Source organism: Athene noctua, chromosome 5, assembly GCF_965140245.1.
Source record: "Athene noctua chromosome 5, bAthNoc1.hap1.1, whole genome shotgun sequence".
NCBI lineage: Eukaryota > Metazoa > Chordata > Aves > Strigiformes > Strigidae > Athene > Athene noctua.
In genome coordinates this window covers 55768737-55787434 of record NC_134041.1, presented here as the reverse complement: position 1 = coordinate 55787434, position 18698 = coordinate 55768737, and the positions used below count along the sequence as shown (strand labels likewise).

Genomic DNA, 18698 nt, shown 5'->3' with positions numbered 1-18698 from the left:
GAAGGCACCCAGAATTATTAGCCCCCATTCAATTAGTAATTCAGCTACTAATTTTATATCCCTTTAAACAGGGCTTATTAACCATGCTACACAGTACCTCAGACCAGCCACCTGGAAATGCAGATGTCATCTGCTCTACCTTCGTAATCTGCTGTAAGGTTTCTCAGATGAGGACATATTTCATCTTGTGGTGCTATATAAATAAACAAAGTATTATAAACAATCATTTTTATCTGACTGGGGTTATGTCATATGGTTTGATTTCTTTATGAAAGAAAACACGTACATAAAGTGCAACCAGATGCTGTTGGCAGAGAATCAATTTAATATGGACTCATTTCTAAAAACATGATTACAGATGTGGCCTACATCTTGAACCCAATGTTGAAGGAAAAATTCTCTCTATGTATAATCATTTCACTTGTCTTCTATGTTTTCTCTAAGTCTCTTAACTCACAAAAAATGTTTCCTAGAACGAAAAAAGTTACACACCCTCCCCTTTCACACATCCACCACAAAAGTAATTCAAGCATACTCTTATCAAAGAAAAGCTGAACATGTTATGGAGGAAACATGGCTTTGTAGCAGCTCATTGCTATCAGCTGTGAGAAGGCAACACTGCAGGTTAGAACTAAGTCTAGACTGAGCTTCTTCACTACGAATACTTACCTAGGACTTCACCTGACTTGTAATTTGATTTTCAAAGTACAAAATAGTTACTACAACTCTGCTTGTAGGACTGGAGAAACTTAAAGAGCCTTTAATCAATTATTTTTAGTATTTTGAGTAAAAATAATTTTTTAAAAAATTAACTGATACATACCCAAGTTTTTGATCACTATCAACAAACACCTTTAAAATCTCTTACCAATTTATAGAGCTCTCAGTAAGGTAACTCGAATATGTAATAAAGATTTAGTTGGTGTGTTCTAGCATTGTTTAGAACATAAAAGGTAGTTTAATTCTGATAAAACACTGATCAATCAACAAAATTAATAGAAATAACAACTTTTAAATTCAAAATTAGTGAAGTCTGAATAAGAACTTGGTTCTTTCATGCTTGCTGATTTATAAAATCCTATCAACTTACCTCAAGAAAGTTTGACTAAAACTCAAAACTCTTTTCAAAACAGGATAGAAACAGCACAGAAAGACCTGACTGCATTGTTCCACATCTAAACCCAGAAGATTTTCACCATATTTGATATCCAGGTATTGAAGTATTTAAGAACAGTCTTCTTAACAAACGCACTCCTGAACTACAAGTTGAACAACAGACAAGTTCATATTCATATGAATAGTGAATCTACTGTTTAAGAAAAATTCTCTCTATATATAATCATTTTACTCTCACCCTACATGCATGCTCATATAAAATTAAACTAGTAAAAACCCTAAGTTGTTCACAGTTACTGAGGTTATTGCCTTGGCAATGTATTGATCCAAGGAATTAAAGGACCTGAAGCTAAGTTAGTTAACTGCCAGTTACATCAATTAAAATCATCAATTGAAAAAAAACCCAACTCTCGTCCCCAAATTATCTTTTGACTGGACCTTTGAAAAATAAAACTAGGTAACTCTTTCAGAGGACATGGCCACTTACGAGAGCCTACATTTACTGGTAAAGCTCAGGTATTTGATTAATCTAGATTATCTTTTCTGAGCAAGGTATTAAAAAGGTCATATGAAATGATGAAAAAGTTAAAGAATAAAAATAAAAGCAGGGAAAAGTCCTATTTTCACCTAAGAAACACAGGTCAGACAATGTGAACAGAGCTTCAATTTTAAAATTCACTCATGACCAGCCAATTTATAATGGGTACATAACTGTATTTGCTCCTGGAGATCCTGAAGATCAGACAACAGCATTTTTTCATAACTACTTCAAATATCCCAAATGACCCTTAACAAGTACTTTAAACACCTATGACATCTGAATTGAGCATAATTTTCAACAGGATTTAAAAAATACATATAGTTGTATAAACACTGTCTTTAGTGGTGGAATCAGATTGATTTAAAGTGCAGTTAGACCTAAGAGCTTGTTCAGATAGGAAACTCTGGCAAGGATGGATGAAAAAGGAAATCTGAGCCCAGAGGTGAGCAAAGCACTTGTTTCTGCTCCACAAGGAAAAGGTCATTTCAGCGGGAGAGGCCACTGAAGCGTCCAAGCGCTGAAGCTCAGCTACACTCTCAACCAAGTGTTTCCACCTACTTCAGTTACGGCAGGTGAGCAGCTCTGCCCACGTGCAACCTACCTACGCAGTGCCTAAAAATTACCTCCAAACTTCCAACTAGCTACAGCCTCACTTAAAAAAGAAGCCCTTCTGGGTACGTGCACTTACTTACTATTTATAAAAGAAGCCTTGCTAGCAAAGCTTTTCCTTCAAACATGAAACAAACCCCAATTTGAAAACATTTTGATTTGACTGAATCTGAAGCCTACCTATGGATGGGGTTAGGAGAAACAAACGAGTGTGTCTGTTTATTTTCTTAAGAAGGAAGACAAACAAATTGTACTGCTTGAGAACCCAAAACATACAGGTGGTTTCTGGGCACATTAATAAATCACCAGCAAAATCTCCATCCATTAACTAGGTGCCAACTATTTCACATCAAGGGTTTCACACCAGCAGCTGTCACATCGGTATGGAATAAAATATCTTAAAAGGAGGAAGATAACATACTGCAGCATTTACACAGCTTGTATTAAAAAGTTGGGTTTTTTAAAAAATAATCTCACAGCCCAAGTCTTTCCAGAGATTAAGCCAATATGCAGATGGGATATTTAAATATTACAGCAATCTGAATAATGAGCTGAGACCTAAACAGAGAATTGTTATCTGGGTGTTATCTGCATGGAGCCAAGAGGACCCATGGATCCAGGCCCACTGTACAAAGAATTTGTATGCAAGCGTAATAACCTAAGTGTGCTATTCACTGCTCTACTGGGGCACCTTAATTAACCAGCCAAGCCTGAGTTGAGTTTGCCTTGTTTTAAGGCTTCCGGCATCCATAGAGAGTTCTCCAAAAAGCAATTCAAAGCAGGAATGTGATTAAGGGGAAAGCCTCAGCTGCCTGAGCTGAGTGGCATGAATGCCTCTTGCCTTTCTGCTCCTTTATGGACCCAGCCAAAGAAAGATGCCGTGGCTCAAGGGAGTCTAAATAGCTCTGGATCAGAGTCCAGTGCAAACTCCCCGCCATGAGATACTACAAAGAAATCACTGCATCTCACAACCAAGATAGTTTTACTTTTCTGCTTTTATAACCCCTCCTGATCTATCAAATATGTTAAAGGAAATGCTCTAATTAATTAGAAAGCTGCACAATTGCACACTTTCAGTCAAGTCTGTGCTAGTTCAGTTTATCACAAAGAACAAACAACAAGATCAGATCCTCTTACATTAAATACTGTCACTCAGACCTCTCAGAAAACTTAATTTCACACAACTGCAAGCTAAATAGTTAATCTGAAGATATCAACTGTAACCTTTTCATGCAGAGTTACACAACCTTGCTACCCTCAAAATCCACAGGCTCCTGTAGATGACAGATTTTACAACACATCCATACTCGTCTCGCCTCTGGTCAGAAGTGGACATTGCAATACATTTCTAGACAGACAAATCCTACTTTTACAAATGCTTTAATAATTTCGGCACTTCAGGGCAAACTTTTTTTTCTTTCTTATGTAATACCCATTGCTGTAATCCACAGAATTATTTCCAGTTTATCCTTGGGGCAATATGTAGTTTTACCCCTCCTGTCAACTTTTTTCATCAAACAGAATCCTACTGTACCACTTGCATATTGCAGTACACACACAAAAAAAAAGAGACTAAAAATACTGTATTCATTAAATTTGACCATAATGCACAGTGCTAATACACTGCAAGTGCTAATCTCAAATCACATACAGCTTTTTGCTCTATGAGAGGAATCCAGTTTTCATCTTGCAAAGTGCTACACCATTAACCTCTGTAAGGACTTTCATTTTTACCAGACAGTGGCTTCTAACATGGTTAGGAAAGACTTAAGAATAGAAAAAGAGTTGAAGTTATGCAATTGAACCTGAATAAGAGAGAAAACATTAGGAAAGTGTCTCCTATATTTCTATGAATAAATAAGTGCATAAGGTATGTTGAAGAGCACAGTGCAGAAATAGATGGGGAGAAGAAATGGTTTTGTGTATTGGGCATGATTCAATTGTTGCACCTAATTCCACCGAAGTGCAAACACACAGAACTTATTGAGAATAACAAGGGGGGAAAACCACCCTCAAAACATTCTAAAAGAATTAAACAATAGCTACAGTTTTGACTTCAGCAGCTTTATAGTGGTATCTATTAGTTTGCAAATGTCAAAGCTAATACTGTATTTTTTCCTCCTCCTCTCTCCTTGAGAAATATCTGCAGAAAATGGCAGTACTGCACACTCTCTACTCTGAAAGACCAATGCTCTGGCATAGTAGTGGCAGGAGACATGGATTCAGCATCATTCCTCTTCTGGCAGTGCTCAACACCAGAGACAGAGAAAACTACTGGCACACTCAGCCAGAAATACAGTGTGAGGCATGAAGGCAGAGAGGCACAGTCATTTATTTATAGAGTCTCTCAGCAAATTAGTTTGCATTCTATAGTATGTTTTGATGATTCCATCCCTATTTTAGAATATTACAATTAATATTATTTTATAACTGTAGTAGAAGGTGAAAGATACCATTAACAGCCGGTAAGTAGATAGCTGCAGCAAGTCAGAGGCAACAACAACAAAGGTCACGTACTCACTGTCCCAGAAAGCAGCACTGCTTCTCACCGAGCATGAGCTGAACACTTGGAACAAGGTTTCAGAAACCTCAGGCACATCCAGGTCTATTATACTGCCTTCAGTTATAGTCCTTTCAGTGATTTTAGATGTCTCCCTTTCAATTTACAGCTCTAATGGCATTTGAATCAAGGAAACTTCCGGAGTAAACCAGAATTCAGGATAAATGCATGAAGATAGGATATAGTGATTGAAAGTATCGTCCAAATTGTCTGCTATTGGTCTTTCAGTTACTCCAGGCACTCAAGCTTCCTCAGTTTTAAACTCTGCTTAAAGCAAAATGACCAAATGCCAATAAAAAAGTTTGATGGAAAATCCAACATCAGCTAAATCTGGCATTGTTTGTTTCAGTTATATAGAATCATTATGTCCGGTCCTTGGATCCTCTTTATTATACCCTCATTTCCCCTGACTGAAGAAACCTCTGTAACAGAAAACCCTCCGGAGCCATAATTTAACAAAGACAGCATCCAAACTTGATACAATGACCCTATGAATGAAGCCAGTAATCTGGGTATAGTTAGAGGTTTTTTTTAAAAATAATTCCAATGGACAAAATGAAAAATTACATTTGATAATAAATCTTCTTTTTATGAGTAAGCTTAATACCCTTCCTCTTGGTACAAGAATGTAATACTGTCTTCCTTGACAAAAAACAAAAAAGGACAGAAAACCCACACAGAACAAGAACCATAAAAAATGGAATAAACATCAGCTACACATAGTATTTTCAAAAGTTTTACCTTTTCTTTCTTTGCAAGTTGCCTATATCTCATTAACCATGACCTTTTAAGAATACCAGTGCTTGAAATGAGAGGCACCAGAAGTCAGGAGTCAAATCAGGGCTGGGGTGAGACATGACAATTGCATGGGAATTACTACTGAGCTCCTCCACATGCTTTACTATTATGAGAAAGCAACAGCCTACACATGTGCAAGCTGACAGTCACACACGGACAGATGCCGGGCTGGCAGAGTATACACACCACCTTCTTCCTAAAAAATCAGATGGCCAAGAACCCAAAACTACTGAGCTTAGACGAGGACAGTGTGTGTACCCAACCCCAGACACCACTGTTCTGATGATCTGAACAAGAGCAGAAATGCTGCTGCTCCCGTTCATGCATTTAGAAGGTGCCCGGTACAAGCAGCTCTCTCTGAAGCCATCTAGCTAATTGTATTTAAAATTCAGGGGCTCTGTTTTGGTTCATCTAACACCAACATGCTACCAACAGAAAACAAGTTCACACTGGGAATAATACGTGCAACAGGCAAAGTAATTTTCAGAATCTTTCTGTTGGAAGTCAGTATCAGGTTGTCCAATGCACTGACACAGCCGGAGCTGTTATTTTTAAACACAGCCATAGTATATTTAACTAAAGCATCTTTACTCTGACTCAGCCAGTATTACTTTGATAAGGCTCCTTAAGTATCTACACTGAAGCCAGCCTATCACATCAAAGAAAATGCAAAATTTTGAAGATAATGCTTCATTGCAGCTAGGAAAGGGAAAAAAAAAAAAAAAAAAAAAAAAAAAAGGAAAAAAAAAAGAGAGCGGTTCAGGAAAAAGCTCGAAGGACCCAGCACTGAGGACCATAAAGTGCTTGTCTGCAGGACAGCCATTCACACTGTGAATTTGTATCATTCACCACCTGCACAGGGACTAACTGGAACGATTTCAGTCAACTTAAAACAGCAAACAGCTTTCTGCTGTTGGAAACTCAGCATTACACTTCTAAAAGAATTCTTCTGCCAAATTTGTTGATAGCAACACTAGGTTTTCTTACACATCATTTAATTGATGTGAACCTGGATGGAAGGAGAAGAGAGGCAATACCATTTTTAAAGGCATGTTAAGAGACTGCAAGTTACACAACATTTTGGGAGGCAGGCTGAGCTATACTAAACAATTTATTTGTATACATTTTCCTCTATGTATGCAATTCTTACTTCTTTATGTATAAAATTCTCCTGTAGACATAAGCGTAAGTTCATTACTAGAACCAAGGGCAACCCCATCCTTTCACCAAAGAAATAATTTGTTTTACATGTTCCTGAACCCACAGACACTGTGGTCTACCTTGACACAATTAAGTTTTCCTGTGACAGTATGTAGACTCATTTCTTATACATAACTATGAAATAGAACAAAAAAAATATAAGAGCTGCAATGGTACACACTGTTTAACAGGGAAAAACTCTTCATATTACAATAGAAGATCTAGTTGTGTATCTTGTGCTGCCCATGTATACTGTGGGCTCTGGAGAAAAGGGAAGACTGTTACAGAAAACAACTCCAAGCACCCAACACCTCCACACCGCCCAGGACTGGCACTCACTGGCAGCCTCACGGAGCTGGGATATGGGTGTGTGACATGGGAGCCAATGAGCAGCTCATCCCAGCATGTTGAGATTATTTTAATGAAAATAATTTCAGAAAAACTAGATACTTTCTCCAAAACATTGCATTTATCCCGAAGATCCTCCCTTTAAACACAACTGTTCCCCCTCAGATTGTGAGTACTGGGAGTGCAGGGGGAACCTCGGAACCTAGTGGCTGCCACATTATATCCCAAAACCTAGAGAAACAGCTTTCTCTTACTTCCCTATAAACAAGTCCTCTTGCAGAAGGCTCATCTCATGAACACATTCCACTTACTTTTTTGCAGGCAGGACCCTGCAGAACTGCCACCACTGACCGATTATGGGGCTGGAGTCAACCTGAAGCTCATCACTGACAGTCCCCCATTTCCCTCCTCCCCCCTTCCCTGCAGGTTCTCACCCCTGCCTTTGACACCCTGCACCCACTCTAGGGCTCACTCAACTCAGCTCTCGAGTCAATTCAAATTATTAAAGAGAATTAACACAGATGGGAGAGGGGAGAGGATGTATTCTGCTGCAATTCATGGTGAATTGCAGAAGTTCAGCAAGCAGCAGGGCTTACACAATAGATGAGACAGGACCACATGGCCAGGAGGGAAGATCAGGATGTCTCCTTTAGCTTGGTTGTAACGTACAAGCCAATATTTGGCTTGCATAATCAGGCGGAAATCAGAGTCCTAGAGAGGAATGACTGTATTAAAGAGGTGATTATATTTATTGGAACAGTGACATGCAGACTTCTTATTTGACTTGGTTCTTAAATAGGATTACAGGGCTTTAATTTGTTTCTTTAACTTGGTTTTGGAGAGAGAGAGAGCGAGTAAGCCAAAAAGAGTTTCAAGAGGGTGGAATAACCTTGGAGGGAGTACATCACATTATGCCATGTCAACCATAATCGTTTCCCCAGCACAGATATATGCTAGTACACATTCTTCAAGTTAACTAATAAACAGAAGAGTCATAAAAAATAATTACTTACACTATGCATTTGCACATTATAACCGGTAATTCTGTAGCTTTAATTTCATCTTTGAACTATCAGTTATGTTGACAAGTAACAGTGGCAAGAGTGTATCTTACAAAAGGAGTAAACAAATGACCTTTATCTAACTTTATTAAAGTAATAAAGGGCAGACTTTTTTTTTTTTTTAACTTGCTTCAAAGAGACTTTTATAGCTAACTACCAGCAGGGTGTGGACTGAAGCTAAAAACTTTGAAATAGGTCCCTGTGAAATCTGAAACCAAAATACAGCAAAGGTCACCTCTCTGTGAAGAACCGTCTTGTCTGTATGTATACCATAAGCAAAGCTCTGTTAGCTCAGCCTCAGTAATAATGTAATTCAACTTACCCCCTGGGAATAGCAACAACATCACGTTTCTACTACAAAGATAAAGTTACTGCACACAATACCTGTTACTATACATTTGCAGCATGTTTAACAGTAGCCAGATACTAGCGTTACATGGTATACCTCAAGCTATTATTTCTTTAGCCTTCAAGGCTAACCCAGGTTACAAATATGACATTGTTATTCTTACTCCCACCATTAGCTAATTCTTTCTTAGTCAACATTGCATGTAGAATCTTATGCAACATACTAGCCATTAATAGGAATGGAAGCAATACATCTGATTTTTAAATTTTTACTCCACCCCCCCAAAAAAAAAAAAAAAAAAAAAAAGGATTTCAACCCTTTTCAACAAGGAAAAAGAGGAATTTTCCAGTGGAGAGACAGGATCTCCTAACACAAGTACTGGGATAGTAAGACTATTACACTTTGTACTCTCTTGTGGGCTCCTGGGAAACAGTTCACAGACCCAAGCACTATATAGCAACTGAGGTTCTTGAAAAGGGTTGCCCATATGCACATTGTTCTGCAGATACATACGGGCTAGGCAGTCTGTTTTTCCAAGCTATAGGAAAATACCAGGCAGGCAAAGTTGCTCGCACTGGAACCACTGGGTGAGCTTGGGCTCCTGCTTGCCTTGCCTATGGAGCAGAGAGCTCCCACTTCTTGCGATTCCACTCAGAGCTCTCCCTCCCTACCGCTCTGATTTGCATTGTATGTGTTTGACAACTGAGGAGAGATTTGGCAGTCTTCACATCTAAGCAAACATTTCACAGACTGTAGAACTGGAACGCTGACCACCCTCACTGCAGGACGCTTCCCTGGTATAGAAGACATCCCATCACACTTAAAAGGTGTCCATCGGCCACTTTGGATCTATCACTGAAGAAATGGTGTCTTGATCCAGGCAAGTGGAAACTTTCAGAATTAAGATATTTTGAAGGACACAGGATCCCACCTGGCAATACATTAAAAGTCACCTGATTTGATTAGAAGCACTGACGTGCAATAAACCACTGACATTAGGAATGCCAAGTAAAAGAACATTGTCTGCTGACCAGACAGCAAAAATTTCTATCTTGAATGGTGCAGTGCTTGAGAAGAAACAAGCAGTCTGTGAAATCCAGCCCTTAACCAGAAGTTGTCTTTGGGCATGTAAAATTAGGGACATTGCTGTTTAAAAACATCTAAGCTTGAGCAAACATACACAAAGAGTGTAATATGTATGCAACCACCATTTAAAGAGGAAGCAGTATTTCAGGGTTTCCCCAAGTGCCTGGCTCATAGGAAAACATCTGATGTAAAAAGGGAACCTGCACTGCCCCTCTGCTACCTAAGGGCAAATTATCCAGGCACCTATAAAAAAGCCCTCCTGATGTTTTACAGCTTAAACATTTTATATAGTTAAACTGAGTTGTCTTGAGTTCACATGCTTTATGTTATTTGATATGTTTTAACTAGGAAGTTACCTGGATTCATTTCAAGATTTTTTTTTTAATTTTTCTTTTTTAAACTAACCTGGTTTTGAGTACAGACCCACTCCTGCTAGCACTACAGATGTATTCAATCTCTTTGCATGCTGCAAAACTATTTAAACAAAGTTCAAAACAGAGTAAAAAAAGGAGGGGGGAACCTGACTGCCAGACCACTGGGTTTGGTTTCTGCTTTTTGTTTTATTTATTTATTTTAAAAATCCATAAACTTCAATGTATTTGCAAGTTCTTCTGCTCATTTCTTATTTTGCTCAATACCAAGACCCAGGATTTTGATCGGGTTGATAAGGAACAAGACGAACATATAAAGAGGGCTTTGCTGGTTACAGGCATACTTTGCTTTATGAAACATTGTACTAGCCATTATTAAAGCACGTATCACAACTTCATTTTTCTTGCTCAGCTGCTCAGGATTAAATCTTTGCAATAAAAATATTTATGTAAATTTGACTGAGCAATCTACTTTGGACACTGTCAGAGAAGATGGAGTTTTCTGTTCCAAACCATGCGCACGCAGAGGTATCTGCCAAGCTCTCCAACTGTGTCACTCCAGTCCTTAAGCCATTTAACGCAGAACACGCACGTGTCCTTTGAATGCCAAGTCAGCTACGCATCAAAGACAAATAGCTTTGGATAGTCAATCCATAACAATCAACGCGTCAGTAAGAAATCTAATTTGCATTCAGTATTATGTCCATCGATTGGAATGGAAAAAAAAAAAAAATAAATCAACACATACCCACAGATTTTTTCACAACCTCAATAATTTTAGGAGTAGAGTTACACAAGCTTTGGTGTGAAAATACACAGTTTGGTCTAAGAGACAACAGCTTCCACTTAGTAAATTAACTAAAGAACATGAACATCATCTCCTTTTTACCCTGACAGCTGGGTCAAAAAAAATTTGAGTGACCGGAAGAGTTTTGCTTTTGCATATACTTTTAGACAAACAGTCATTTAAAGACAGCTGCCACTGAAAGCCAGAAATTGTACAGATTAACTGTGAACATCACAACTACTGCTTAACTGGGTACTTCATACAATGCTTCATATGCGATCAAGATCTGCAACAGGATGATGGGCTGCCTGTGGGCACTACCACAATTCAATCCTTTTAACAGAAATACCCATTTGACTAGTATTCATTTATTATAGCAGTAATACTACATCAGAAGGGTCAACGTTGTATTCATTTAACATGGGAACGCCAGGTATTCATTTCATACACAGCTTCTTGCACCCTAAATGTCAGCATCTTCACAGAAATTGATGATAATACAGCTGAAAACAATCATGAGAATAATTATCTTACCCTCCACAGGCTACTATATCATGCAGTCTCCATATAAAGTTGATATGTTCTACGAATGAAGTGTTTTGGTTTGGTTTTAGTGGTTTAGGATACACAGCAAATACAGTAGGTTGTCTGGTGTGTAGCAATAATTGGTATATTAAAAAAGAGCTAGCTTAAGTTGTGTTTTACTCCTGTTTTAGCATTGACCAGCAGCCTGGAGAAATTGTTATGCAATTCATTATCATTCCTAAAAACGGTTGTGCATCTGAGTCAGGAAAACACAAAGGTAATTTTGAGGTCACTACTTTTGTGTCATTGTATTCAGTTCTAGACAGAGCTGGATGCACTGCCTAGTATTGTCCACTGTTTCCGTCCCAAAATCCTATTTTCAATTTCATCTAATTTTTCATACGTTAGGCTGAAGGTTGCCTCTGCTAAGTGTCTGCTAGATCTGAAGCATCTGAGCCAAAACACTTCTACTCTTCCTGATACTAGGGCTCATAAGTACATTTTCCAATGCTATAGTTTAATTTTAATTTTTAAATCAAGGATGTTTTCTTTGAAAAGCACTACCCAGCTTTCAGATACTTGACTTTGTCGTCTTACTGATGCTTTTCATAAATACAGAGGTTTTTGTGCATAAATCCATAAAGACTAAAGCGTCATACAGGTTGCTGTGGAAGTACTGGGATACCGGATTATATGAAACAACTTACATTAATATCAACAATCTTTCTGAACCCAGCCAATTTATAATTTTAATTGATCTAGAAATGATTTTTGAATCACACAGACAGCTTCAGTACCAAATCACTTCCACAGCATTCTGTCAAGACTTCTAGAGCTGTCAAAAAAAGCACTTCAACAAAATCCAGCCCACATTTGGAGGGGGAAAAGGTTTTTTTAAAAAATTCCGACTATATTTTCCCTTTCTTTTTTTTACTGTATTAGAACAAGCAAAGCAAGCTTTAGCCAATAAGTATGCTTTTCTGTTTTGAACTCTATTTACCATCAGAAGGATTGATTGGACACCCTGCTTCCAGAACTGACATTTACAGTGCACCTGCAAAGACAAGATGCATATCAACTGGGCTCTACACGGTGTTGTATTTAGTGTAATAGCTATCGATGATACGCACTGGAATGCTTGTTTTCTACAAGAAAACCCACATCATGTAATAATTAAATACATGCAACAATCAAAAAAGAGACCACTTATTACAGGTATAGATGAAGTCAACAAGCACAGATTTTCAAAGCAATTAAATGGAATCCTCTTACTTTGGCCCACGGAGTAGATACAGTTCAGCTCCTGGCTGAAGTGTCAGCTACCATTAACACCAACACCGTGCTAAGTACTCGTTCAGGGCAGCACAGCAACAGTAAGAGAAGCAGTAAGGTGCCCTCAACTCTACAGTATTCAAGATTGCCACGTACTTCAGCTGGAGAAGTAACTTCAGGAGGTTCTGACTTCACAAGGGAAAAGGGATTTACCAGGTGTCCGCTACTGTGGGTCAAGAAAACACAATGTGAAAATCTACAAATCCACAACCTGCTAACCCACATGAAAACTACCTGCTGCTTCTGTCACCAGGATTTTAACAGATTAAACAATACAAGGCAAGAAAAGAGTTTCTTCCTAGCCAAGACCAGAACATTTTAAGAGACTGGAACAATGAATGAGGCTATTATAATATTCCCCTAATTAGCCCTTTGTAACAGCTGATTGCATCCTTGTCTAGCAGAACTGACACTACTACCATAAGACACATACTATGTTTATTATGTTCCCAGAGTCCTAACTAACTAGATACTTACATCACATTTACCAAACTGTGAAGATCCAAGGAGAAAAAAAAAACCACCAGAAGTCATCATCCTTCACACTGAGGTCTGAAGCTCTCAAACCTTCTTTCACTATTTAACTTTTCAATGAATCGGAAGAAAATCTCAACTTTTGAGTAGTAAACATTTTCCAGTTTACTGATGATTTTGAAGTGACACCCCCACCCCCCTAGCCTAGATTAAGAGCATGCCATAACTAAAGATACTTTCTTATCTAACCAAATTTATTAAATGTGGTTTGTCTTAAGTAGCAATCCAGGCCACAAATTATTGACAAAACAGCCATATACTTGCTAGGGTATCTTTAAAAGAAATACCTAAAAACTTCATTTGCAATGATGTACAATGACCTGTGTTACCGTGAATATGGAAAAGAGACAAAAGTGTTTCCCCATATGCCAAGTGGCTCAAAGTTAATATAGGAAGCAGAATAGACTCTATGGCAAACACATCTAACATTATCACACAAGTAAATTACTGCTTGATCCCTAAGGGTCAAGTGGCATTTATTCATCTTCCTCTGCCAAAAAATGCTACACAAAATGCAACTAACCCCCCCCAAACCCTACCAGAAGCCACCATCTCTCACACAGCAACCAGCATTTCAAAACAGCTTGAAGAAAAGCCTGTGATGTAAGGGGAAGCAGTGTTATGAAATAATATAGATTGCATTCTTCTAAGTCAATACCAAAACAATGACCGACTCAGCTTTTGAAACAGCAGCACTACGAAAATACAAAATTGATTTACAGAGGAAATGATAGCCAGAGGTTGCTATGGCTGCTAAAGTTACAGGACATTTTTTAAAGAAACAAGAAATTGTATCCAGCTAAAAAAAAAGGTAGCAAAGGCAATTTTATGCACCAGCTCAAAGTCACACAAGTTATTCTCTTTAATTAAAATTGTTTCTTTAAAGCATTATCATTCCAGCACCATCCACAGTGCGGCAAGTACGTTTGTTGCAGTTTTGACTAGCAACAATGACTTTAACAAGAAAAAGACTAGCACCCCTCTGCCTTCTTTCATTTCAGTTTTTGATCTGTAAACCATTCCACTTACAAAAATAAACAAACATTGGCTTGTCTTCAAATATTTTTAATTCTTCAACTCTTACATGTTTAATTCGTGATGTTTTTAACGGCAAATAGGGTCCTACGCCAGGTATTTGGCCTGTTACAAGTTGAGCTGAACAAAAGCAGGCAGCCCCGCATGCAATGTCACCTCTAACATCACATGCAACAGGGACAGTTCCAGCAGAGTTACGCTGAACCCAGCTCGGTTCATCCAGCCCTGTCGAACAGCCGATGCTCATTTCATAGCCAGCAAAGGGTCGACAGAATAGCTGCAGTACGCCTTGCTGACCGATGGTGAAACATCCTCATTCACCCAGATCACTCGAGTCCACCCCCTCTACAAGCAACGCAAAGTCCGCCGTGAGAGGTATCACCTGTACACTGTGATCATCTAACCCAAAGAGGAGGTCCAGCCTAACTACACCACCCTAAAATAATTTCCTTAAATAAAAAAAGTCAGCTGCGTCAATCCCCAGGCAAGAGTCAAGGATAATGACTGATTTAACCAAGAGACCATTAAATCCCCAGATATCCTAAAGCGTAGCAGCACTCCATCTATTGGTCAAGAATTAAGGACATGCTTAATCATCATCATCGGGCACTAACCTCGATTGTTAAACACTCAGCCCCTAAATAGCCCACCCCTTCCTCCCTGCTTAGGGCTTCACTTCTCCCAGCGAAAATTAAACACAAGTAACAATGTCTTCTGAAAAATAATGCGAGTATCACCAAAAGCGTTAACATGAAAATTTCTAAAGTTAAAACTGGTATACACTATTAATCATGCGATTATCATTTTATTTCATTGATGAGGACATGCAGTCCTTACTCAAAGAAGCACTGAGGAGCTTGTCGGATAATGGCCAAAGAGCCCACGGTGCTCCCAGAGTTCACACCTTCTTCCTCTGTAAAGACAGGAGGCCACCAAGGAGGCTCGAGCAAGTTGTTCACACGCCGTTTCCAGCCAGGCCACGTACGTGATGGGGTGTGCAGACCAGAGATTTCCCTGGTACAAGGGATGTGCTGGCAGGGAGGCAAAAGGGAGCCTTTCACAGCAGATCTGCTGCCAAAGCAGACACGTGCAGAACTGCCCCTGCTCTGCACCATCCCTTCCCAGCAGGTCACACACAGCCATACGTCTGCCACACCTGTGCTTTATTCCAGTCACCAGCAACTGGAGCAGGAGGCAGGCGAGACAGCCTGAAGCTGCCCCAGGCACACCAAAGCCCTTTTTTAAAGGCTGAGGTCATGTTTATCAGCTTCATTCCTCCAGTACCAAAGCTGAGTTAAGCAACAACTTCTCCCACGCGATTAGTAATTATTTTTTGCCCAGGTATTCAGTGCTATTGATTTTATGTATTTGTTCTAAAACTTAACTCCTCCACATAGTGGCACCACACTGATGAAGCATAATCCTACACGTTTCTCCTCTGCTTGGCATCACATCACTACCCTCCAGACACAAGTCCAGGACCCGTGGATGAAAACCAGCAGATTCAGCCTCAACCTGCCTGTAACATAACGATGCTGATAAGACAGAAGCAACCCACCTCCACAACCAGCTGCGGCAGTTGTTGCTTTTGAGGCATGCTCTACCCTCCTTAGAGAGCCAGCCCAAGGCTTCCCTCCTAAAATCACATCGTTTGGCCACGCAGACCCTGCCTGCCCTGAAGTGCGGGACGAACACCGACTGATAAATCCGCTCTGAATCCCTAAATAAGCTTTTTAACGCGAGATAAAAACGGTCTTGAGGAGAGACCAAAACTGAGGAACCAACTCCCCAAAGGCCCACCGTAATCCTCATTTCTTGCAGCCTTAAGTTCAAGGCAGCAATCTCGTATTTTCTCCTCGCTAATACAAGCACGCAACGAAAATAATTCCAAACTGTGAACACGGCAACGCGCTGCAAATCCCCGCGAAGCGAGCGGCGTGGGGCTGATGCTGGTCACGCCGGTGGGTGCGCGGTGCCGTGACCGGAATGCGTGTGCCCAGCCTGGAAACCGCACGCCTGGGCTCCCCGCACCATCACCGACGGCAAAGGTGGAGCCCTGCGCGGTGAAACAGAAAAAGCCTAAAGAATGTCTATTTTTAAGAAGTTTGCCGAGACTCGTAGAGGGAGTCCCAAGCCTCGCGCTGGCCCACGGACAGTCCGTAATTATAATCACCACTTTCGAGGTTTTATTTGATTAGCAGAGTTGTCGAGCAGAAGGCGCATTATTTAAAGCCTTTCCCAGCTCAGCGCTGAGGCAGAAAGACAGCACTGCAGCATCTCCCCCCGGCCGGAGAGCTGGCGTATACCCACGGGGAAGTTCCCCCACGGCGACCGCAGCCCCCCACCTCTCCCTCTCTCACACCGCCTCAGCCCCGTGAGGCGCCTGAGGGGCCGTGGGGAGCGCGCCAGAGGCCTCCCGCCGCCCCTTCCACAGCGGCCCGCGTAGGGCGGGAAAGGAGGGGATCCCCACAAACACACACACGCCGCCATCTCCTCCTCTCCCCACACCGCCGGTGCGTTACCTCAGCGGGCCCGCGCCTTTGTGCTTCAGTCCATCCCTCCTCGCCGGCGGCGGGAGCCCCAGCACCACCGCGGCGGGCGGGCGGGGAAAGGGGCGGCGCACTATGTGGCAGGAAGGGACACCTGGGCTCCTCCTCCCGCGCCCGCCCGCCCGCGGTGGCTCACTATCTGGCAGCGAGCGGGGGGGACTCGCCCGCCGCCCTTCCCCCGTCGCCCCTCGGCCAAGTTGGAAGCCGGGGGAGGGCGAGGGGGGGCGGCGGAGCCGCCCCCCCTCGCCCTCCCCCGGCTTCCAACTTGGCCGAGGGGCGGCGGCAGCGCTGTGTCCTGCGCCCCGGCCGCCCTCCATTGTTGTCCCCGGGCCTCGGCTGTACCTGCAGTGCGGGGCGGGCAACGCCGCTAGTCCCCGGCGAGTCATCCTCGGAGCGGGGGGAGAAGCGTTTTTTATTTCCGAAAGGCCATGGCGAGCTGGGTGTGACGTGAGGAGAGGGACTCCGCAATGCCCACTGCACAGCTGAGGAGGGAGGGAGGGGGGTGGTGGTGTGTGTGAATAAAACGATGCGTATGTGGCAACAGTGGATAAACACCCCCCCCCCCCAAAAAAAAAAAAAAAAAAAAAGACCTGTTTGGAAATGAAATGTCTGAGAGATTTAAAAACAGTCTTTGGGGCTGAAAGGCAGTAGAGCGCTTCTCCAGATGGCTGGGGCTGCTGAGGAGAAGGATCTCGCGCCATCCACGGGGAGAAAGCGGCCCTGGCTAAAAAAAGCCGCACGAAATGCAAATCTCATTTTGTTGGCAAAAGCTGTCTTTTTTTTTTTTTTTTTTTTTTTTTGGCTTTCTGTAATTGTTCTGCTTTGCAGCTGAAATCATCGCTGTCTTGGTTCCCCACCCAAAAGTTACTGGTTTCTTGGTTTCGGGTCTGGTTTGCTTACATCTGAGCGGTTCTGACCAGCCATTTGAAGTTACGGAAAGCACTGGGTGATAGTTGTCCTTCATATGCAAAAAAAGTCTTTTAATTATAATTATTTTAATTATATTTTTAATTCTGTCTAAAACTCAGATGTTGTCTAAAATATGCTTGAAAGGCTCAAAAGTTCCCTTTGAAATCAGTAGTATTGCTGTTACATGTTTAAAATTACTTCTTGTAGGTTTGGGGCCCAGACCATTTAATTCTGTGTACTGCTCACTTTTAAAGAGCCCCTTGGGGACTATGATCATGGAGAAATGAGCAGGGCTTGAGCAAGGGCAGGGTGAAGATGCTGCATGCCTGGGCCTCTCTTCTGATGGTGTCACCAAGGAGGCTCCAGCCATGCTGGCTCCTGCCACCGCATCAGTGTAGGAGCTGCACGTCCCTCACAGAAAGACGAGCAAGGCCCCTCGGGAGCTAGGGAGGTCCTCAGAGAAAAAAGTGCTTGAGGCACCAAACTATCCAGCCACCACAGGATACTTGATTTGGATAGGGAAGGGATACAGAGCATGTTTTAACTTTGCAAATTTATACCCAGCACTGAGATGGCTCCACCTGACCAGACCAGCACTCTGGGAACCTGTAGGTACTGGCCAGTAATAATGGGATGAGGTGGTACAGCATCTGTTATTTAGATGTTATAATACAAGACCTCTAACTATCTGGTGGTTGTAGGAAATTAAAACTTTCCTTGGGCACAGGAAGAATATATACCTACGTATGGAGTGCACTATGAAGGTTGAAGCAATTGCCTTTCTCCAGTTTTCATATTTATTCAGTATAACGCTCATGGAATTAGTAGGGCTGTTCCTTGCATATTCATCCCCTCTTTTTGTATTTCCTTTTAGGAAAAGATACAGCTGCATCATGTTTTAATAAACTTTCAACCTGAAAAGACCAAGAAATGGCAAACTAGGTATGGTTTTGAAAGTGAGGGTGATACTGCATTGAAACAGGTAAAT

General features: G+C 41.3%; 1 protein-coding gene across 5 annotated transcripts in view; it reads right to left on the bottom strand.

Annotated features, from left to right (window-relative positions):
• The window catches only part of ADD3 (adducin 3), a 103826-nt gene extending 86597 nt beyond the window's left edge, over positions 1–17229 (bottom strand). Inside the window, exon 1 of one of the 5 annotated variants that reach the window (XM_074907692.1) lies at positions 17144–17229. The gene's annotated coding sequence lies outside the window, so the exon portion shown is untranslated. Of the gene's footprint in view, positions 1–16774; positions 16896–17143 lie in introns of those variants that run through there. The other 4 variants (XM_074907699.1, XM_074907691.1, XM_074907700.1 and 1 more) reach the window with 4 other exon arrangements.
• Positions 17230–18698: the final 1469 nt, after the last annotated feature.